We start from the raw sequence: 24,249 nt of genomic DNA on the forward strand, positions 1-24,249 counted from the left end.
CAAGCCCACTTCAGGTTGCTGAAGAGAGAATAAGATTCTGGGAGGAAGACTACATGAGGAGAGGTTGGTAGTTTCCATCATGTTTGTATTTCCAGCTTGCTACACAAGAGACTTCAGGGAATTTCCTCTTGGATGAAATCTAGGACTCTCTCTTGGTTGAGCTGAATTGCCTCACTCAATGGGAAGGCTCCTTCACTCTGTATTATCTCTAGGATCTAGTTTCCTATGTGTGTTTTCTCTGATTTCTGTTTTACTCTCCACTTGGATAAATAGATTTCTTGGCTACTTCCTATGTAAGTTCATTGTAGAACTGGTATTAGGTGGGAAGGGAGTCAAGCCTTGCACGTAAAGTTTGGAGTCCTTCTTTCCCCGTTAATGACTAGGGATCAGAAGTTTAGCTTGAGTCTAAATATCACATTCCCTAGATTAATAATATATAAGGGAGCAGATAGCTATAATTGCAGCCTGGCATCCCTTTCTCTGAGGAGAGCAGAGTGGCCAAGCTTCTGGCTCCAACCCCTTGCTTTTCCTCTTGGCAGAAAATGAAGCCTCCCTTGGTGAAGGGTGGGAGAAGAAGAGCCTGGAGATGTCTCTTCTGCCTCCTTAAACCCACACATGATACCCCTATGCTACATGTGGTAGAGACAGCCCTCACTCCATTGTTATAGTCCTAGAAATGCTAGCAATGACAGTAAGGCAAGAAAAAGAAATTGAAGGAATACATATAGGCAAAAAGGAGATAAAATTATCTCTATTTGCTGATCACATGATGGTTTACTTAGAAAATCCTAGGGAATTACTAGAGAAACTAATTGAGACAACTAATAGCCTCAGCAAAATTGCAGGCTACAAAATAAACCCACAAAAATCAACATCGTTTCTATGTTATAATAGCAAAATACATAGGAAGGGATAGTCTCATTCAAAATAACTACAAAATGCATTAAATATTTGGAAACCAAACTACCAAAGGCAGTCTACAATAGGTATTTCCATTTCCTATCCTCTCAATCTCTTCTCTGGTTTCCAACCTCATTATTCAACCAAAACTGTTCTCTCCAAAGTTATTGACATTCTCTTAATTTTTTTAATTTATTTTTTAAATTTTTTGTTTATTTTTAGTTTACAACATTCGGTTCTACATAATTTTGAGTTCCAGATTTTCTTCCCTCCCTCCCCCCGCTCCCTCCCCAAGACGGCATGGAATTCCATATAGCTTCCACGTATAACTTCGCATTGAATTAATTTACACACTAGTCAAGTTACGGAGAAGAACTGTGATCAATGAAATGAATCATGCGAAATAAGAAACAGGACCAAAAAAAAAAACCAACCCAAAAACAAAAACAAAAGAGAGGAAAAGAAAAAAAAAGTGGGGGGGGGAAGGCTAGCATGAAGTGTGCCTCAATCTGCATTCATACTTCATAGTTCTTTCTCTGGATGTAGATAGCGTCGTGAGTCCTTTGGAGTTGTCTTTGTACCTTGTGTTGCTGAGAAGAGCAAAGTCTGTCAGGGTTGGTTCTCACAGAATCCATATATCTGTGGTTGTGTATAATGTTCTCCTGGCTCTGCTCCGCACACTCAGCATTATGTCGTGTAGGTTTTTCCAGGTTGTTATGAAGTCCGTATCCTCCCCATTTCTTATAGCACAATAGTATTCCATTACCTTCATATACCACAACTTGTTCAGCCATTCCCCAATTGATGGGCATCCCTGTGATTTCCAATTCTTACCTACTACAAAAAGAGCTGCTGTAAATATTTTTGTACATATGGGTCCTTTTCCTGCTTGTGTGATTTCTTTGGGATACAACCCTAGAAGTGGTATTGCTGGGTCAAAGGGTATAAACAATCTATGAACAATCTCTTAATTGAAATCTATAGCCTTTTCTCGACCCTTATTTTTTTGGTCTTATCACCCTCTTTTTGATATTCTCTTCTTTCTAGGTTTTCTGGGAGATTGTTCTCTTCTGGTTCCCCTCCTACTTATTTGACTGCTCCTTCTCAGTTTCCTTTGCTGGATCTTCATACAGGCCATTCCCACTAACCATGGGCTTTCCACAGGGCTCTCTCTGGGGTCCTCTTCTCTTCTCCCTCTATACTACTTCACTTGGTGATTTCATTAGCTCTCATGGGTTCAATTATCATATCTATACTGATGATTCATAAATCCACTTATCTAGCCCTAATCTTCCCACTAATCTCCCTTACTACCAGCCTATTAGATAAATTGAATTGTATATCCTATAGACATTTTAAACTCAATATGTCCAAAGTTGAACTTATTTTTTCTCCTCCCCTAAATTCCCCCCTTCCAAACTTTCCTATTACCGTTGAAGGTACCACCATACTCCCAGTCACCCAGACTCTCAATCTAGGTAGGTGTTATTCTCAACTCTTCACTCTCTTTCACATACCTTTTCCAATCTGTTGCCAAGGTCTATTGATTTTACCTTCATAGCATCTCTTGTATATACCCCTTTTTCACCACTGACACTGCTATACTGTATCACCTCATGCCTGGGTTTGTCTCTCTGTCTCAGGTCTCTCCTCAATCTAGTCCATTGTGATGTATAGAAAGTTCAAGAGAAATAGTTTCCGGGTAATTCATGAAAGCATATTATTAATAAAAGGGGTCAATGACATTCTCCAATGCCAAAGACACCTCATGGAACCCACTCAATACTTATATGCCCTTGGAAGAATAGGTGTTCCTGAGGGTGGTAATCAACTCTGATTGGTTAACAAGTAATGAGAAGAATGAATATTATAATGAGAGGTGGACCTATTCTAATGAGGGGTTGAGGGAGTGTGTGACTTTGGTTATGTCATTTACTTGCAAACCACCCCCAGCCTTGGGCAACCTAATCAAAGAATTTATCCCCACCTAAACCAGAGTAGAACATTTAGAAAAAAGGAAAAAAATACTTCTTTGCCCAAAAAAAGAGGAAGATTGATAGAAATTCTTAAAGCATATGGTAAACAAATAAAAAACTCATGGGAACAAGCAGTTATTTTTCTGAGTAGTAATAAAGACTAATAATAGTTTTATGCCATTGGGTGTATCAAACATGACTGAAAGTTGTTTACCTACAGGTGGAGCTCATGAAATAACTAAGATCTAAAAATGGAATTGCATGAACTCAGCCAACAATACATCAACAACAACACAGAAAGCATTTAACAAATGCCATGAAATTTCTTTTTGAAAACAGATGGTAATTCAGGACCCAGGTCCTTGTTACCAGGAACCATAGAAGGGTTATCTTTAAGGAGACTTGACCAGGAAGGGTTATATTTGGAGGAAGCTAGATGTAGTACTCAATGTAGATTATCCAAAGAAATAGTAGAGATAGTGCAATACATCACTGCAGAATGTAAAAATTCTGCACCTGCCGAATATATAGAGAGTAATGGCCTGGTTTCTAGAACTATGCATCAGAAGCTTGCTATCTTTTGTGGAGTGACAGATAACGAATCTCCTTAGTACAAATACAGACCTCAGAATTTCCTTGAGGAATCAATGACCAACCTCTACCAGAACCAGAGTATTATTCTAGACAATGCCATTGTCTACAATCAACCTGCTATAATAAGATCCATAAAAATGCATGTCAACTGTTAAAATAGATTTTGTCATATTCAAACACTCAGCATTGCTAAGCTGCATGGATAGAAAAGCTTTTAAAATACTGAGTCCTAGCAGAAATAATCAAAATTATGTGGAAACAAGAAGAGATGCCAATCATTCCCATTGTTCTGAGGTCATACTTTCAGTGAGCCCACTGAAGATGAGCTTACAACCTAAATACTTTTACTCAACTACAAAAAGCCATCATTTTATCAACCTTGCAGCACTAAATTAAAAGAATAATAGGAGAATGATTTGTCCCAGGACCATTTATACCTGAGTTCCATTGAACAAGATGAGAATGATTTTTTTCCTGTAATAATGATAACAATTATATCTTAGGTTCATCTGTCACTTTTGCAGCCATTTGATTTTCAGAATAGACTAGAAACATGGCAGAGCAGGGCAGTTTTTTTTTATCTTTTTCAATGAAAAAATTGAGTTTTAAGTGACAGGCAAAATCATACTTCTACTTATGCTAAGTGGCAAAATCACCTGAATCTGGACGCATACTGTCTCACACTCCCTTATCAATTAACACCTATTTATTGGGTACTTACTATGTCAGGGGTCAGCAGCCTTTGAAAAGGTGAATGACACAGTTCCTACAGTGCGGGAGCTGGTAATAGTTCAAGCTATGTGTACTAATTGCTGATATTAGAAATACAAACAAAAAGAGACAGATCTTGCTCTCAAGAAATTTGCATTTTAATGGGTGAAGACCAAACCTAAAAGGAAGCTGAATGGGAAAGGGGAGAGAGGAAAGTATCTTCATGGGGGCATAATAGATAAAGAAATCTGGAAATCTAGGAGTCTAGAGAGCCAGAGAGGAATGAAATGAAGATGCCTAACCTGGGTACTTTCCTCAAAATGGAGGTTTTGGGAGGAGCTGGCCAATCAGAAGAAGAGGCTGCAGGGTACAATGATCTTCCAGGGTGAGAAGGCTGCTGGGTTATGACGGAGGAAGAAGTCTGGAGAATGAGGAGCAGAGTCTAGTCTTATTCTTTGTCCTGGGTTTGAAGGGATAATTTCAGAAACTGGAGAGGTGATAAGTCTCTCCCGCATTTTCTTCAACATTTAGCAGTAAATACTCTCTAAATGGATAGTTATGCAGTAAGTGTTATTTTTGCATTACTAAACAGTGAAAGCATAGTCCAACACATAGCTTATGTATTCAGAGAGGAGTTTATTAGAAGACAGAACAACTGACCAGCTCTCAAGGTGATAAAGAATAGTGCAACTATTTACCCAGGTTCCTTCTGGGCTTGTGGGTCTCCATGTCTATGAAGGGTAAGAAACAATTTATCTTCAGCAGTAGTTATCTTGTGGATAAATTCACTTACCTTGGTAGTGTACTTTCCAGTGATGTACACATTGATAATGAGGTTGACACGTGCATTGCCAGAACTAGCTCAGTGTTTGGGAGGATCTGAAGGCTCTGTATGAGAGAGAAGAAGTATTAGACTGATTACCAAAATGAAGGTCTACAGAGCTGTCATGCTGACCTCATTGTTGTATGGCTATGAAACCTGGACAGCCTACCAGCTCCATGCCAGGAAACTGAATCACTTCCGTTTGAATTGTCTTAGGAAGATTCTGAAGATCGCTTGGCAGGATAAAGTACCAGCCACTGAGGTCCTTACTCGCACTAAACTGCCAAGAAATCAAACTCTGCTTCAGAGAGCACAACTCTGATGGGCTGGCCATGTTGTTCAAATGCAAAATGTATGCTTGCCAAAAAGACAATTTTATGGAGAACTCACACAGGGCAAGCGTTCACATGGTGGTCAGAAGAAGCGATACAAGGACACTCTCAAGGTCTCTCTCAAAAACTTTGGAATTGATTTTGTGACATGAGAGACACTGGCACAGGACTGCTCAGCATGATGTGCCCACCATCAGAGAAGGTGCTGTGCTCTATGAGCAAAGCAGAATTGAAACAGCTCAAAGGAAATGCAGGAACATCCACCTCAAATGTTCACATGGACTATTTGTGCCTGACCTGTGGTAGAGCATTCTGAGCTCATATTGGCCGAATCAGCCACAGTTGGACACACTGGATCTTGACTCTAGCATAGTGATGTCGTTTGGTCCTCTTCCAGAACGAAGAACAGCAACCATCTTTGGCAGCAGTTTGCCTTTGGCAGAGTGCAATTTGAGATGGATTAGATCTAATGTACAGAAAAAGCCTTGCATCTTATTCCACTTATCAATGTTATCATGTTTTATAATCTGGCTTTAGGATCATAGGATCATAGATCCAGAACTTCAGACATTATGATCTAACTCCATTTAAAAAAATTAGGAAACGGAGGCCCAAAGATTATGTGAATTTCCCAAGGCTACATAGATAATAAGTGGCAGAGGCAGGATTCATATTCTGACAGTTCAAAATAGGCAGCCTTTCTACTGAACCATGTTGTATCCCATAAAAGGTTTTGGGAACACTGATTGGACGGGGTGCACATGACTGAGCTCATTGTCTTTCTGAATTTATGGTTGCTCTTTACAACTGACTTGATGTCCATTCGAAACCCTCAGTGACATTAAATTCAGGTGACCTGCTTTCCGGAGGGGACACTTGTATCTGCCGTTTTTCATAAGTATCCTAAGGATGACACAAATTCACTAACCTTGGGAGGTGGCTGTTACCTCAGGGTGCCCAGGGAAGGTGGTAGTAATTATCCTGAGAGTGATCTTGGAGGGATGTGCTACTATTATCTCAGAGTGGGGATTCTCACAAAAATTAGAAAGGGGGAGGAAAGTCTTTTGGAATCCTCATAGGCCAGTAAAGAGGTTGTGAATGGTTATGTTCTACTTTAAAAACTTTTAATTCTTAACATGAAAGCAGAAAAACGTTATAAATGTTTCTTTTACTTGGATTTTTTTTGCATTGATTCCGGGATTTTATAGGTTTGGGGAACTCCTACAAATTTAGATTACCACCTGCTCTGAAATTTATATTCTGAAAGTGTTGCATAGGGGCATATATTTTAAACTATCATTTAAGTGATTTACCCAGTGATTTATTAAACTGTTGTTTAAGTGATTTACCCAGGATCCCATGGTCAATTTGTGTCAGCGGCTGAACTTGAATTCAGGCCTCCCTTATTCCTAAGTCAGGTTTCCATCCACTCTGTTATGTCTCCTCTTTCAACCAGGAAGACAATTTGCCAAAATTGGGTTACACTAGAAGTTTCAATATGTAATGAGAAACAAATGGATTAAATCCTACATAGTGACTTCATTTACACTTAGCCTTATTTCGTCGATTAAAAAATTACATTAAAACTTTTTTCAATTCATAAAAAAATTATTTTCTTTCTCTCCTTCATGGGATTAGGGAGGACACAAAACCTTTATAACAAATATGCAGTCAAGCAAAACAAATTCCCACAGTAGCCATATCCAAAACCCAATCTATACCCTGAGTCTGTTAACCTCTCTGACAGGAAGTGAGTAGCATATTTCCAAATGGGTCTTCTGGAATTGTGGTTGGTTGTTGTGTTGATCAGAGTTTTTCAAAGTTGTTTTTCTTTACAGTGTTGTTATTATATAAATTGTTCTCTTGGTTCTATTCATTTCACTCTGTATCAGTTCATACATGTCTTTGCAGGTTTGTCTGAGACCATTTCCTTCATCATTTCTTATAGTAAAATAATATTTCATCATATTCCTAGGCCATAACTTGTTCAGCCATTCCCTAGTTTGTGGGCACCTACTTCAGTCTTATTTCTGTAGGTAGATTCTTATCTGAATATTCTCCCTTAAATAAAAGCTTTCTTTACTTTCCTCAGAAAAATAGAAACGCTCTTCACCGTTGTTGCTGCTCTTAGATATATTTCCTTGTTTCTTCTTCTTGATGTCTCAACATGAAATTATAGTTGGGTTTTGAAAGATGAAAAGTGCTCTGGCTCCTGAACTCGCTATAGCCTTGACTTCCCCTGCATGACCATCCCAGATGCTAACAGAATTGTACAATATCGATAGTAGTTAATGATGAACTGTTTGGGTCTTGGGGAATCCCCACAGTATAAAGCAGGTTCTTATTTATTTCCATTTTAAAGTCTGATTTTTTTTTATTAATCACAAGTACAACACTCTAGTTCCTTAATAGACACAGAAAAAATTCACTTCCCAAGGGATGAGATGCAAGTTGTTAGTCATATTGGTAACTATTGATCACTAAATGCTTTCTTTTCACTCTTGTTCAGAAATGCTGTGCCCTGTGGAAGCTTTCACATTGTCCATCTCTTTGTATCTGTGAACACAAAATAAGAAAGGACTTAAAGTAACAATGAAAACCCAACTTTTTGGTGTGGCATGTGCTGAATGAAGCAACAGAGAAAAAGGAGCAAAGGAATATTTTAAATGTTTTCCGGGCTTATCAGAAATCCTAGGACTATTTTACTTAGTGTTAGCTATGACAGAAGTAAATACGAAAACAGGGACTTGTGGAGTGTAAGCAAGCCACAGCATTATTAATGCATCCATAGAGTCCAGCAGTGAAGAATAAAGCCAGTTGTTAAGTGACAGTTCTGAATGTCATCATTTTTACCAACCGAAAATTTTACTAACTGCAAATGCTTGACTGCTTTTTTAAAAAAATATTTTTAATTTGTGGAATAAAACAAGCATTTCTATAACACAGTATAATAAAAAGGATGATTGCACATGAAATGGCAAATCTACTATATATAATTTGCTATTCCTTTTAAATATGTAACAAAGTTATCATGCAAATTTTTTTACTTTATGGTTCTTTTTTCTTCCTCCTCCGCCCCAGCCCTAGAGAGGGCCACCATTGGACACAAATAGGTGGATATACATAAAATTATTCTATACATAATTCTATTTAACAGTTATTTTTCTGGATGCAGATAGCATCTTTCTTTATATGTCCTTTATAGTTAATTTGGGTATTTGTAATAGCTAAAATAACTTAAACACTCAAAGTCATTCTTTTTTCACATTAGTCATGTTGTATGGAAGAATTAGAATGAATGGGAAGAACCGTGAGAAAGAAAAAACAAAACAAAGTAAAACAAAAAAAGAAAATAGTCTGCTCTGCTCTGCATTCAGACTCCACAGTTCTTTCTTTGGATGTGGATGGCATTTTCCATCATGAGTCTTTTGGAACTGTTTTAAGTCTTGCATTGCTGAGAAGGGTTAAGTCTACTAAAGTCAGTCATGTGGCTGTTACTATGTACAATGTTCTCCTGGTTCTGCTCACTTCACTCAGCATCAGTTCATATAAGTCTTTCCAGGTTTTTCTGAAGTCTGCCTGTTCATCATTTCTTATAGCACAATAGTATTTCATTACATTCTTATACCACAACTTGTTCGGCCATTCACCAATTGATGGGCATCCCCTCAATTTCCAGTTCTTGGCCGCCACAAAAATAACTGTTATAAATATTTTGGTACATGTGAGTCCTTTCCCTGTTTTTATAATCTCTTTGGGGTACAGCCCTAGAAGTGGTATTGCTGGGCCAAAGGTATGCACATTTTTATAGTCCTTTGGGCATAGTTCCAAATTGCTCTCCAGAATGGTTAGATTGGTTTACAACTCCACCAACAATGAATTAAGTGTTTCAATTGTTTCTTTCTGGCTGCTTGCAGTATTTTCTCTTTGACCTGGAATTTGGCTACAATATTCCTTGGTGTTTTCAATTTGGAATCTCTTTCAGGAGGTGATCAATGGATTCTTTTGATGACTATTTTACCCTCTGGTTCTAGGATCTTGGGGCAATTTTCCTTGATGATTTCTTGGTAGATATTGTCCAAGCTCTTTTTTTCATCATAGCTTTCCAGTAGACCACTAATTCTTAAATTATCTCTCCTGGATGTATTTTCCAGGTCAGTTGTTTTTCCATTGAGGTATTTTATGTTTTCTTCTATTTTTTTCATTCTTTTTATTTTGTTTTACTGATTCTTTATGCCTCATACAGTCATTAGCTTCTACTTGCCCAATTTTAATTTTTAACGATTTGTTTTCGTCAGTTAGCTTTTGTACCTCCTTTTCCATTTGGCCAATTTTACTTTTAAAGAGTTGTTTTCTTCAGTGAATTTTTTTTCCATTTTGTCAATTGTATTTTTTAAAGGAATTGTTCAATTTTTCTTCTACCTCTCTAATTTGACTTTTAAAATCCTTCTTGAGCTCTTCCAAGAAGACTTTTTTGGGCTTGAGACCAGTTCAAACCCTGTGAGGTTTCAGATGTGGTTATAGTGATAATGTTGTCTTCTAAATTTGTATTTTGATCTTCCCTGTACCCATAGTAAGAATCTATGGTCTTTTCTAAGTTGATTTTTGCTCGCTGTGTTTGCCTTTCTCCTGGCTTTTAAAGTGTATCTCTTCTTCTGGGCGATAGGGTGCTCTGTCCCATGCTTCTTGTACTGGGGGTTAGGGGTCTGGTTCCTGGCTTCGTGTGCTGTGGCTTCAGGTCCTGGCAGCTGGAAGCTGTATAATGCTGTAGCTTACCTGGTGCTGAGCTGCAGCTGGTGTGTGCCAAGGACAGGTGAGGTCTTTCTGCATTTCCCAGGGGTTACACTGAAGCTCACATGCATGAGGAGTCGGGGAGAGGTGGTCTGGCTGCTGGAGGTCTTCTCCTCCCCAAGGACTGAGCCAGAGCATGGGTAGGCTCAGCCACTGGTGGACACCCATTCTTGGTGTAAGTGGTGGTTTTCTGCGCTGGTGTCTGTTGATTCCCCTGGCTATTGGAAGTCATGTAGGGAAGGGGGGTGGGTGGGCTGGTGTTGGCACTTGCTGGCTCCACCACCCTGGGGTTCAGGATATCCTGCTGGTTTGCTGAGGTGGGGCTTGCTGCTGACTTGCCTGGATGGCTCCCATCCTGTACTGGGTCCCTTCAGCCACAGCAAGAGGGACCTTTTCTGTTAATCCCCCTAACCTCTGAAGATAAAAAACTGCTGCACCCATCTTTCTGCTGGCTACGCTGTTCCAGAACTTTTCCTGGGGGGGGGTATTTTCTGGATTTTTTAAGGTTAGTAAAGGAGAGTGAGAGCAACTTACTGCTTACTCTGCCATCTTGGTCTCAAAGTCATTCTTAAAACAATATTGCTGTACTGTATACAATGTTTTCTTGGTTCTGCTCATTTCACTCTTCATTATTTTGCTCAAGCCTTCCCATGTTTTTCTAAGATCACTGAGCTCACCATTTCTTATAGAATGGTAATATTCTTTCACAATCATATACCATAACTTGTTCAGCCATTCCCTAGTTGGCAGGCAACCCTACAATTTCCAGTTCTTTGCCACCACAAAGAGAGCTGATATAATCTTTTTAGAACATAGAGGTCCTTTTCCTTTTTCCCTAGTCATCTTTGGAAATAGACCACTAGGTCTATTATTAATTAATTAATAAATAATTAACAGTTAATTAATTAATATTATTAATAGGTGTATTACTAAATGGTGTTGCTGGGTCGATTAATTTAAGTAGTTTAATAACTCTTTGGGCATAATTCCAGATTGCTCTCCAAATTGGTTGGAACATTTCACAATTCCACCAACAATGAACTAGTGTCTCAATTTTTCCACATCCCCTCCAACATTTGTTGCTTCCCTCTTCAATCATTTTAACCACTCTGGTAGGTATAAAATGATATCTTAAGGTTGTTTTAATTTGCTTTTCTATGTCAATGATGATTTAGAGCATTTTTTTCATATGACTATAAATTGTTTTTATTTCTTCTTTGGAAAACTACCTGTTCATATCCTTTGACCATTTATCAATTGGGGAGTGGCTGATATTTTTATAGAGTTGACAAAGTTCTTTATATATGTTAGATATGAAGCCTTTATTTGAGAAAATGCCTATAATTTTTTCCCTCAATTTTCTGCTTTCCTTTTGATCTTGGCTACATTTGTTTTATTTATACAAAACCTTTTTAATTTAATGTAATCAAAATTATCCATTTTATACCTAACTTTGTTCTCTATCTCTTGTTTATCCACAAACTGTTCACCTATTCATATCTGATAAGTAATATACTCCATGTTCTTCTAATTTGCTTGCACTCTCTCTCTTTATATCTAGGTCACGCGTCCATTTTGGCCTTATCTTCATAAATGGTGTAAGATGCTAGTCTATGCCCAGTTTCTGCCATATGGCTTTCCAATTTTCTCAACAATTTTTACCAAAAAATGAATTCTTATCCCAAAATCTCAGGTCTTTACACTTGTCAAATATAAGGTTATTTTGTTTATTTGCTGCTGTAAATTGCATGTCTACTCTATTCCATTGATCTACCTTTCTATTTCTTAGCCAATACCAGATGATTTTGATAATTACTGCCTTATAATTTAGTTTAAGATCTGGTACTACTAAACTTCCTTCCTTTACATTTTTCCATTATTTCCTTTGATATTCTTAACTTTTTGCTCTTTCAAATGAATTTTGTTACTTTTTCTATTTCATTAAAAATGTTTTGGTAATTTGACTGTTACTTTTAATTCTTAGAATTCTAGAGACATCCTCACAACCCACACAAAGTATTTCTCTAGCTAACAGTATCCTTGGGTACATGCTTTCTCATTTTGGATAAAATGGAAGGCAGTTTCTGAGATGGACCTACTTGTATTAAAAAAAAAAACAAATAAACCCCAAAACAAAACCAAAACCAAAATAACAACCAACCTGTAGGGAATTAGTTACATGGTTGTCCCTTTTTTTAGTCCTCACATTTCCCTTTGTGAAGCTATAATAAGCTTTACTCAGAGTTTTTCAACTCCAGAAGTCACACAGATTCAGGGCCAAGATTTGGAGTCTCAAGGGCAGAAGCTGGGGAAGAAATTGAACAGTATTATTAGTCTTATTATAGCAGAAGCTTCTCATCACACACAATGAAGAGTCTGCACACTGCTCAAAACCTCTAACTATACATACACTGACCAGTCCAGAATTACAGAAACCAACCTTCCCATTATCTAGGGCCTCCTACGTTGCTTACACTAGTTGACAAAAATTTACATAGGCTGGACCCTATTCTCTTGGTTCCTTAACTTGTGGATCTCACCCTGGATCCAGGACTGTAGGATGAGGGGAAAAATGTAAAAGAACAATAGTCATTTAATTTAATGTTTGGATGATGTTGCAGACTCAAGGGTTTGCTTGAGGAAAGTGTTGATGGTTCATCCTACAGACAAAAATCACAGAATATATGATAAAATACACAGAACAGCACAAAAGAGAGAAAACAATTACTGAATTATACTTTATTTAGTTCAGTTATGTATGCAATCTTTGGCTCCCAGGCTACTGCCTAGAGACTGTTACTATAGAGATGTCAGACTCTGGAACTGGCGATAGGCTGTCCCAGAGCTCACCAGTTTGGTAATATCTTTTTGAACCTGACTTTTAGAGACTCGTGGGAAGGATAAACCAGAAAAGATTGTCTATCTTTGTGTGTGCTCCATCTGATTTATGATTACTTACTCCCTTGCCACCCTTACTCCTGAATTCTGGAAGACTACTGTTTTAGGATGGAGATATTCAAAACTTATGGGATACTCACTACCACCTCCCCCAGACTTCCTGATTAGTTAGAGGAAGAAGAGATGGAAGGAAACACAGAGGTTTGACCATCTTAGCTACTAGCCAAAAAACTAGCCAATGCTTTTATGTTGTTTACTCCCAATTGAGTCTCCCCTTTGTATTATCATGTATGTTCCCCATGTTCAAAAGGCGACTGTACACATGGACATCACCAAATATTCAATATAGAAATCAGACTGATTATATACTTTGCAGCCAAAGGTGGAAAAACTCTTATACTGTCACTTAAAACAAGACCTGGGAGCTGACTGTGGCTCAGATCACAAGCTTCTTATTGTAAAATTCAGACTTAAATTGAAGAAAGTAGGGAAACCTTCAGGCCATATAGGTATGGCATAAATAACATCACTTATTAGTATGAAGTAGAAGTGAGGAATAGATTGAAAGGATTAGATCTGGTAGATAGAGTGCATGAAGAACTATGGAGAGAGGTTCACAATAGTGAGTAAGAGGCAGGAACAAAAAAAAAATCCCAAAGAAAAAGAAAAGCAAGAAAGCAAAATAGCTTTCTGATGAGGCTTCACAAATAGCTGAAGAAAGAAGGAAAGCAAATGGTAAAAGAAAAAGGGAAAGATACAATCAACTGAATGCAGAATTTCAGAGAATACCAAAGAGAGTTAAGGTTTTCTTAAATGTGCAAATGCAAAGAAATAAAAAAAAATAATAGAATGGTAAAGTTAAGAGATCTCTTCAAGAAAATTAGAGATATTGAGGGAATGTTTCATGAAAAATAGCAACGATAAAAGACAAAAATGGTAGAGACTTAACAGAAGTAGAAGAGATTAAGAAAAGGTGGCAAGAATCCACAAAAGAACTATACAAGAAAGATCTTAACTTCACTGTTAACCACGATGATGTGGTTACTGATCTAGAGCCAGACATCCTGGAGAATGAAATCAAGTGGGCCTTAGGAAGCATTGTTAACGATAAGGCTGGCAGAGGTGATGGAATTCCAGCTGAACTATTGAAAATCATAAAAGTTAATGCTGTTTAAGTACTGCACTCAATATGCCAGCAAACTTGGAAAACTCAGCAGTGGCCATTGGATTGGAAAAGATCAGTTTTCATCCCAGTCTTAGAGAAGGGCAATGCCAAACAAAGTTCAAATTACCAAACAGTCACATTCATTTCATATGCCAGAAAGGTTATGCTTAAGATTCTGCAAATGAAGCTTCAGCAATATGTGAACCAAGAATTATATGAAGAGCAGGCTGGCTTTTGAAGACACAGAAAAACTAGAAACCAAATTGCCAATATTTACTGGGTTATGGACGAAGCAAGGGAGTTCTAGAAAAAGCATCTATTTCTGCTTCATTGACTACACTAAAGCTTTTGAGTGTGAATCATAGCAAAATTGGCAAGTCCTCAAAGAAATGGGAGTACCATATCATCTTACTTGTCTCTCAATTGGGAGTAAACAACATAAAAGCATTGGCTAATTTTTTGGCTAGTAGCTAAGAGGGACAAACCTCTGTCTGTTCTTCCATATCTTCTTCCTCTAACTAATCAGGAAGTCTGGTGGAGGTGGTAGTGAGTATCCCATAAGTTTTGAATGTGGGTCAAGAAGCAACAGAACCAAACATGGAACAACTGATTGGTTTAAGATCTGAAAAGGAGTATGACAAGGCTGTATGTTGTCACCTTATTTATTTAACTTATAACATGTGAAATGCCAGGCTGGATGAATTAAGAGCTAGAATTAAGGTTGCCAGGAGTAATATCAACAATTTCAGATGTGCAGACAATACTACTCTGATGGCAGAAAGTAAAGCAGAATTAAGAAGCTTTTCGATAAGAGTGAAAGAGGAGAGTGGAAAAGCTGACTTGAAGCTTAGCATTAACAAAACCCAAGATCTTGGCAAATGGTCCCATTACTTCCTGGCAAAGAGAGGGAGAAGAAATGGAAGCAGTTTCAGATTTTATATTCTTAGGCCCAAAGATCGTTGCAAAAGGTGATTGAAGCTATGAAATTAAAAGATGCTTGCTTCTTGGAAGGAAAGCAATGGCAAATCTGGACAGTATTCTAAAAAGTAGAAATTCCACCTTCCTGACAGAGGTCCATATAGTCAAAGCTATCATTTTTCCAGATGGCTGTGAGAGTGGAACCAGAAGGAAAGCTGAGTGCTGCAGAACTGATGTTTTAGAATTGTGGTGCTGGAGAAGATCTTTGAAAGTCCCTTGTACAGAAAGGAGATCAAATCAGTCAATACTTAAAGAAATTAATTAAGATTATTCGCGGGAAGTCAAATACTTAAGCTGAAGCTTAAATAGTTTGCTCACATAATGAAAAGATGGAACTCACTGGAAAAGACCATGGGCTAACTGACCAGGTCTAGTCAACCATTACACATATAAAACGGGTTTAGCAGCACATGTTGAGAAAGATTGAAAGCAAAAGGAAAAGGGCATGACAGAGGATGAGATGTTGAGATAGTGTCATGGAAATGACAAACATGAACTTGAACAGACTTTGAGAGATAGTGGAGGATAAAGGGGCCTGGGTCACGAAGAGTCAGACATGACTAGAAAATGGAACAAAAACAACATAATTATAAACAAAAACTCTGACAGTTGCTAAATACTTTTTATATGTGTAATAGTTGACTGGACCTAGCCAATGAACCCAGTCCTCATAAGCTGCAGGATTGGTTGCTGTACCCCCACCTACAAGACCATAGCAGGTTGTCCTCCAGTGACAATCAAGTTAGAAAGAACCAGAGCCAAGAGACTTGTCCAGGATGGCTAGTGCCTTTTGAAAGCACCTCTGTTCTGGCTCCACAGATTTCAAAAAAGTTCCTCTTTACCACATGATCAGAAGTCTGTTACCAGTTATAGAATATCTGTGCCTGCTCCAAAGTCCCATCAGTCGATTATGATGTACATGCTCATAAGGACTGGGCTCACTGGCCAGGACCAGGCTTTCTTTACATGTTTAGCTCCAGAATGGATAGAGATTTGAGAAGAAGTTTCGATACCTTTAATAAGATGGGAAACATTATCTCTGATCCAGAGATAATAAATTTAAAGGCAGAAGAGGAGGGGTTGACACTGATCATCGTTGGATTTCCCACAAGCAAGAGAAATATTATAATCATATCCCTAAGCAAACACAAGTTTCCCATAAACAACAATGTATATAAGGGGACACTATAATTTGTATACCTTTAGATTGTAATGGGAATTTTTAATTTTTTGATTTTCTTTTATTCCACCTCCAATTTTTGGTTAACTGAAAACCTGTCTTCTCTTAATATTAACCTCACCTGACCAAAATCTGTCCTATGGGATGTGAAAACTTACTTATAACCTTAGACATTCCCTAGAAAAGAAGTCAGAAGAAGACTCTCAACTGTCCCTGACTTCTTAGCCCCTTTCTTGACTCTTAAATATGCCTCTTCAATTAGTCTATTTGTGAACTCTCTAAATGTAGTTTAATCTGTAACTTGATTTAATTTACCTATGGAGCTTGTTTCCTCAGGGATATATGAGATTATGACTCTTTAACTGTGTTTGTTCAACTTTTGTAGCATTGAAGGAAGTATGGGATTATGGATCTATCTTTTCTTTAACTTTTATGGCCTAAGAAATACATACAAGATTGCAATATGTAAAAGAATTATTTCTCTGTCATTATGATATAATTTTGACTATAAGAGGGCTTGTTAATGATTGTTCAGGTTTTCTCTATGGCCTGAACCTATGTTTAAGGATAATAGTACAACCTAGGTTTTTACCTCTATAATTTTTGTATTGTGGTAAATATATTTTGGCAGCAATTACCTACTCCATGAACTCAGAGAGGATCTATTTTTCCCACAAGACTTAACATAGATAAATCCTTGAGGCACACAAAAGTCCAGTCAGGAAAAACCTCACAGGGGAGCATTCTGAGACAACCTCCAGGGAATCAGGAAGCTGCCTCACTCCTCATCCTTATTTCTCTCAGTCCCATTTATTGCTATTTTTGGAGCACAGTGGGATGGAATATCTATTACATATAGAATTCCCAAGGGGTTGGGAAAGATAAAATTTTCATCTAAGATCTAATCTAGATACCATTGCTAAGACTATAATGAACAGGAAAAAGAAACAATCAGGAGTAAACACACGAGTTTTTTGCTCTCCTTTCCTGTAGATGCGTATCCACCAATCAGTCAGGACAGAGGGCCCCCTTTAACCAAAGGGATGCTAAGGAGCATTGTAGTGTAGAGAAAGGGGCAGAAATGTCCAGGTCCAGAGATAGAAGAATATCTTTGCATCTGAATAGGTCAATATCTGGTGGCCTTGGAAGCTAAACTGCCAAGTTTTTTTTTGCTAGCCAGTAAGGTCTAGAATAGGCCTTTCCAATGAGGTTGGAGGGCATCCCTTTGTTGATGGTCCTCCACAAAGATTCAGTCTTCTGACTGAATATTGTGGCAGGGAAAATCAAGCAGTCAGGGCAAAACTTCCAGTACATGTTGGTGAATAGACTTAGCAGATCTTGTTAGTGCCTTATAATAATTATTTGATTACACTTGTAAATAGAAAGTCTATATGACACAGGGCATCTGGAGATCTGCTGGCCTTCTTGTAAATTGAATGTGAACCAGCAGTGGAGAAGATAGTGGCAGAAGGCATGAGTGAAGTGAAATGAGGTGAGGAGAAGATAGGCAGCTCTTGGTAAATGGCCTCAGTATTTTTTTCAGTAAAATATTAGGCAAATTCCTCAGCTAAGAGGGGAGGGGAGGGGGAGCCATGGGAGGTTTGAGAAAAAATTGAAAGATTTGAAAGAACTGTGGTGAATGAGGTAGTGAATTAATTAGGGATATGTAAAAGGTTTGCCTTTCAATAGTGAGGTACAGTTGAGGTTATCTAATATGAATTTGTAGTGGACTCAATCAGCATGATTTTGTGTTTCTCTTGATTCATTTGGTAGCACTATGTAGGAAGAAAGTCAGCAAATTGTGGGAGCAATTCAAAGCTGAGGCTTATCAGGTCAAGATCAGTGGTAGGATGGCGGGCTAAGGATGGGGACTCAGGAGCAGAAGACAATGTAGAGTTGAACTGGTTCACCAAAGAGTCAAGATGAAGAAAGGAGGGAGGGGTAGTGGCCTGGGAGAGAACTGAGGGATGGAGGTATTGGAGGCCGCAGTGTGGATAAAGAACTTTGGGGTTGCAAGGCAGAGGGAGAGGTGGAATGACAACAGATTGTGATCAGGTAAGAGAGAGTCAGAGTTCACAAACATGAAAGTGATGTCTTTGTGGGTGATAGCAAAATCAAGAGCATGACTATTTTTGTGTGTAGCTGAGGTGGGTTAAAGGAGTGGGTCATGTGAAATGAGCAAGCTTAGGAACTGTGAGGGTAGGGTGTTTGAGGGAGTATCAAAAGGTAGGTTGTATGCTAATTGCTTTATATATCTTCAATTAGGTGATCTGTGAAATATGTTCCACTGTCATAAATCCCAGCAAAACCGATCCCAGCAGGTGCCCCTCTGACCTCTGGTGCAGTTACCTATGAGCAAAAGCTACACTTCCCCCGCCCCCCTGCCTCCCCGGAGTAATTCATACAGGATGAATAGGCATGAATGCACTGGGATTTTCATGGAAGATTTCATGACATCATCTTTCCTCCTCCAAATCCACTTCTATTCTGAACTTTCTTAGTACTGCCCAGGGCACTAAGGTCCTTCCCATGTTTATAACATAGGTCACAAATACCTTGACTCCTCACATTCATTCACCCCACATATTTAAGCAGTTGCAGATTTTGTTATTTTTCTCTCTATAACATTGTTCAAATTTGTCCCCCCATCTTCAGTCTCCTCCAGGACCATTACTCTAACCCCTTAATTGGTCTCTCCATCTTGGGTATCTCCACATTCTAATCCACTGAGCCACCTCGCTGCCTCCGTTGACCATGTTTCTCCCTACTTAATAAACTGGTAGAATCTGACACAAACTGTTTGGTGTTTAAGTCTTTCACAGCCTGACCTTTCTAGCCTACTTCCCTTCCTGTACTTGATGGTCCAGCCAAAAAGACCTTTTTGTTGTTCCTCATGCTCATACAAAAATACAGAAAATACCCATATATGAGTAGGATAACATCCATTAAGTAGAACCACATCAAACAGAATGGAATTATATTGAAATCTTTCTGCTGAATTAAAATCAGTAACAATTCACTTTTGCTTACTGGTTTGGCATTGTAGTTAATGCTGTATTTTCACATAGGAAGACATGACTCTTGCTGAGAAGCTGTTATGTTTACTGACTGTTATGAGCTATTAGATTATTGTAATTAAATAGGATCTAAAAAAAGAAATTCATTTGCTTGGCTAGCTACATTGATCAAATTAACTGAGAAATTAATTACTAACAATTATAATCTATAAGTTGGCCCAATCTCTCAAGACATACACAGGGATTTTTCAGAAATGATGAAACATACTGCTCATTAAAGAATATCAATAGAATTTTTAATAAGCACAAAGGGTTAAAAATAAAAATTTAAATTTAAAATATTTGTTTATCTCTATTTCATCCCTTTAAATAAAATATCTATTTTGTGTTTAATAAGATATATAATGCTAGAACAATAGCATATATGTCTATAATTTACAAATAAATTTATTATAAACATATATTAGAGGTACATGATCATTTTTTTAATTGATAGAGGTTTGTAATCTAAGATGTTTGGTCGCCACTGGTATAGACTAAACAAGGATGTTTCATATTGTCAAGAAAAAAATGGCAAAATTTTAAAAGTACAAGCACAAGTGAAGAATATGTGTTTCCTCATTTTGGATGAAATGGAAATAGTTTCTAAGATGGAGTCATTCGTGTTAAGAAAAACCATTGGGAGTTACTTGGCTCACCCTTTTTTTTGACTCTACAAATGAGATGATTTTGAAGTTCCTTTGACAGCTTTAAATTCCATGATCCCTTTTCTCTAGTGACACACATTTTTTTTTGTCATACGTATATATTAAAAACGTTTTAAAATTCCTCTTCTGCAACCTTAACCTATCTGTGGAGAACCTGAAAGTTCCACTTCATCAACACCATGTGCTAACCAACTGGATTAAGTGGTTTAGTTGTATGACAATCAGTTTAATAATCACCCCCTTCCCCAGGCCTCTCCCCTCCCATTTATCTACTCTCATTAGAGTGTTCTTTTCTTACACCCCTTATCTCACTTGATGAGGTTTTTTATTATGTTATGATGTTAACACCCTCTTATCCCTTTCTGTCTGAAGGGAGCAATAGCATGAAATAACTAATGATTGGCCACATCACTTGGTGACCATTTAAAAGCACAGTCAAATGAGTTAGAGGCAGTTGAGGCAGCACTTCTTTGGGGGGAATAGAGGATTTCCCCATTCCATTTCCCTTTCCTTCTCTTCTTCCCCTATCAGTAGAGCTACTCATTCTGGAGGAGACACTCCATCGAGCAGTTAAAAGAGTCGGGTAGACAGTCACACGAAAGAGTTTGAAGCAAACAGGTTAATGGAGACATGTGGATACAGAGAGACAAACACTTGTGGCTGGAAGCAGCTTGAAGGAGTGTGACCTCTGGTAGCAGTGAACAGAGAGCTCGTTAGGGATGCAAGAAGGAGGTTAAGAACCCTGGCAACTAAGAGTTGAATTTTGTGAAGACTCCATCAGGAGGGAAAGAAATTCAAAGAGCAGCAATACTATGTAGAGTTGTGAGTAGCTAGGAGAGATGTGTGCCCGTAATAAACGAACTCCCAAAGAAAATAGCTTGAAGACCAGATGATTATACAAGTGAATGCTATCAAATATTCAAAAAAATTCCAATACTACTTAAATGATTTGTAAAAACAGAAAAAGAAGGGATTCCTACCAAATTCCTTCTATGGTAGAAATGTAGATGATACCTAAACAAAGGAGAGAAAATGCAAAGAAAGAAAAATGTAGGCTAATATACCTAAGCCATATTGATACAAAATTTAATAAAATAGCACAAAGCTATAAAAACATATTAAAAAGATTATATACTATGACCAGGCTGGCTTTATACCGGGGATTCAGGGTTAGTTCATTGTGCAAATTAAATGTAAATTAAAATATCTCTGAGGTTGGCACATCAGGTTGGCAAAGAAGGTAACAAGGAAAATGCCAGTTGTTGGAGGGGTTGTAGGGGCATAAGAGGATGCTGCCGGTAAAGCTATGATGGAGCTTTCCTGGAAGGCAGTTAGGGTCTGACCCAAAAGTCACTCAACAATGCCACAAGGAAGCGTATACCTCAGAGAGATTAAGAAAAGAGGGGATGGACCTACACGTACACAACTACTTAAAGCTACATCTTTTACTACAGCAAGCCACAAAGTGGGTGCCCATCAATTGGGGAATGACTGAACAAATTATGGTATACGAACGTAATAAAACATTATGGTGCTCTAAGAATGTGATGAGTTCAGAGACACTTGGGAAACCTCTGTGAACTGATGAAGAGTTCAGCTAGGATAGAGTAATAAGGACTCGGAATCAGGAAGACCCGAGTTTGAATCCTGCCTTGGCTACTTACCACCTGAATTACTCTGGGTCTTAATCTCTCAATTTAAGTTTCCTCATCCATCACAGATTGTTGTACTTGAATGAGATCATCTATGTAAAGCACTTTGCGACCTTTAATCACCATATGTGTTTGCTTTTTTTGTCTTCCTTTTCTTCCTCTTCCTCCTTCTCCTCTCTCCCTCCTCCTCCTTCTCCTTTCTCTTTTTCTTTTTATTGTCATTATTATTAACTAACAATTACATAATAGTCGTTTTCATTTGTGCCCAACTCTTTGCGATCCCATTTGAGGTTTTCTTGGCAAACATACTGGAGTAGTTTACCATTTTCTTCTCCAGCTCATTTTATAGATGAAGAAACTGAGGCAAACAGGGGTAAGCACTTGCCTGGGGTCATACAACGAGTATGTATCTGAAGCCACATTTGAATTCAGAAGATGAGTCTTCCTGACTTCAGGCTTGGCACTCTGTCTACTGTTCCATTTCGCCACCCTTACAGAAGTGCTTGAACATTGAAAATAGAAACAACTCTAAAATACTTGCTCTGATCAGTGCAATGACCCACGATGAAGCTCACCACCTGTCTGAGAAGTGAGGGGCTTGTCTGCCTGAACAGCCCAACTAGCTCCCTGCTCTCCTAGTGCTTAGTGCAGCTTCTTTCATGATGTCTACAGTTGATGAAATTTCATACAAGCTCAATTTGGAGGGTGACCATATGGCTCTGTCGGGGCTTATGACAACTTTGATGCCGAGAGGGATGCTATAAACATCGAGGCAGCCATCAAGACCAAAGGGGTGGATGAAGTTACCATCATCCACATTATGACAAATCACAGCAATGATCCGAGGCAGGACATTGCCTTCGCTTATCAGAGAAGGACCAAAAAGGAACTTGGATTAGCACTGAAATCTGCCTTATCTGGCCACCTGGAGACAGTGATTTAAAACCTTTTAAAGACACCTGCTCAGTAGAGTTGAAAGTCTCCATGAAGGGCCTGGGTACTGGTGAAGATTCCCTCATCGAGATCATCTGCTCATGGGTAAACCAGAAGCTCTGTGAAATTAACAAAGTCTACAGAGAAATGTACAAGACAGTGTTGGAGAAGGACATTACTTCAGATTCAACTGGTGACTTCTGCAAATTGATGGTTGGTTGCCCTGGCAAAGGGCGAATGGGCAGAGGATGGGTCTGTGATTGATTATGAGCTAGTTGACAAACATGCTTGGGAACTCTATGATGCAGGAATGAAGTGGAAGGGAACTGATGTACCCGAATGGATCAGTATTATAACCAAGAGAAGTGTGTGCCACCTCCAGAAAGTATTTGAAAGGTACAAGAGCTACAGCCCTTATGACTTGTTGGAGAGTATCAAGAAAAAAATCAGAGACCTCGAAAATGCCTTCCTCAACCTGGTCCAGTGCATTCAGAACAAGCCCTGGTATTTCACTGTCTGACTTCGTGATTCCATGAAGGGCAAGGGGACCCACGACAAGGTCCTGATCATGGTCTTCTGCAGTGAGATGGACATGCTGAAATTTAGATCTGAATTTAATAGGAAGTATGGAAAATCTCTGTATGACTTCATCCAGCAAGATACAAAAGGAGACTACCAGAGGCACTCCTGTGGAGGAGATGACTAAAAACCCTGTGGAAAGAAATGACCAAAGCAGTTATAATAGCCAGAAAGAATGCTTTCTGCTCCTTCCCCTTGTAATTTCAGAAAATCAGCTTGTGGTAACTTAGAACTAATAGTAACTCATATTAGTCCTTATTAGGGTGATGTTATTTGCTTTCTTGTACTTTTTTAGTCATGTATGCATTGCTTGGCTTTCCTCAGGTTTTCTCCTTAGCCAAAGGAATGAACATTCCAAGGGAATGGAAGTGAAATCTCCGATGCGAAACACTTGGCTTCTTGTGTACTGTGTTGTCAAAAGGCAAATAAGCTGGATTTTTACTTTAAAAAAAAGAAGTGAGAGGCTCAAGGTGTGGGTTTTAACATATTTTGGACATGTCAATGTGTGCATTTGTTTCACCTATGATTATTTGTTGCAAAGTTTTTTTTTAAATTAGGGAAAATGTGAGAGTGAGATGAGGATTATTGATAGTGAAGGGGAGAGATAGAGAGACAGACAGAAGTGGGCCATCAAACATTAAAAAATAGACAGAGGAGAGAACAGAAGACTGTTTGGAGGGAGAATAGAAAAGAAGGAAGATTTGCAAATAGTGTGTTGAATTTATTATGTAATTTTAAAAAGAAATGTAAGCTGCACATAATGAAAATTTGTGGTTTCATTACTCTTGACAATAGTTAGCAAAAATCTGCCAAAAAAAGAGATGTAGCTACCAAATGAAACATCAATTTAGAATGTAAGACCTTGTGAAGAAGGATCATGGATGATTATTAGTGTCATAAAGCTGAGAGAAGCAGTGGAGAAAGCTTATCAAAATATTCAATTAAAGCCTTCTAAGAATGAAAATGGAAGGAAGTGTAAAGTATTAACAAAAGAAAAGATTTGCAAGATGTCA

At 38.3% G+C, this 24,249-nt stretch overlaps 1 pseudogene; it reads left to right on the forward strand.

The window, feature by feature from the left end:
- The first annotated feature begins 22,380 nt into the window (after positions 1–22,380).
- LOC118844737 lies at positions 22,381–23,363 on the forward strand (annotated as a pseudogene).
- Positions 23,364–24,249: the final 886 nt, after the last annotated feature.

Source organism: Trichosurus vulpecula, chromosome 3 (genome assembly GCF_011100635.1).
Source record: "Trichosurus vulpecula isolate mTriVul1 chromosome 3, mTriVul1.pri, whole genome shotgun sequence".
NCBI lineage: Eukaryota > Metazoa > Chordata > Mammalia > Diprotodontia > Phalangeridae > Trichosurus > Trichosurus vulpecula.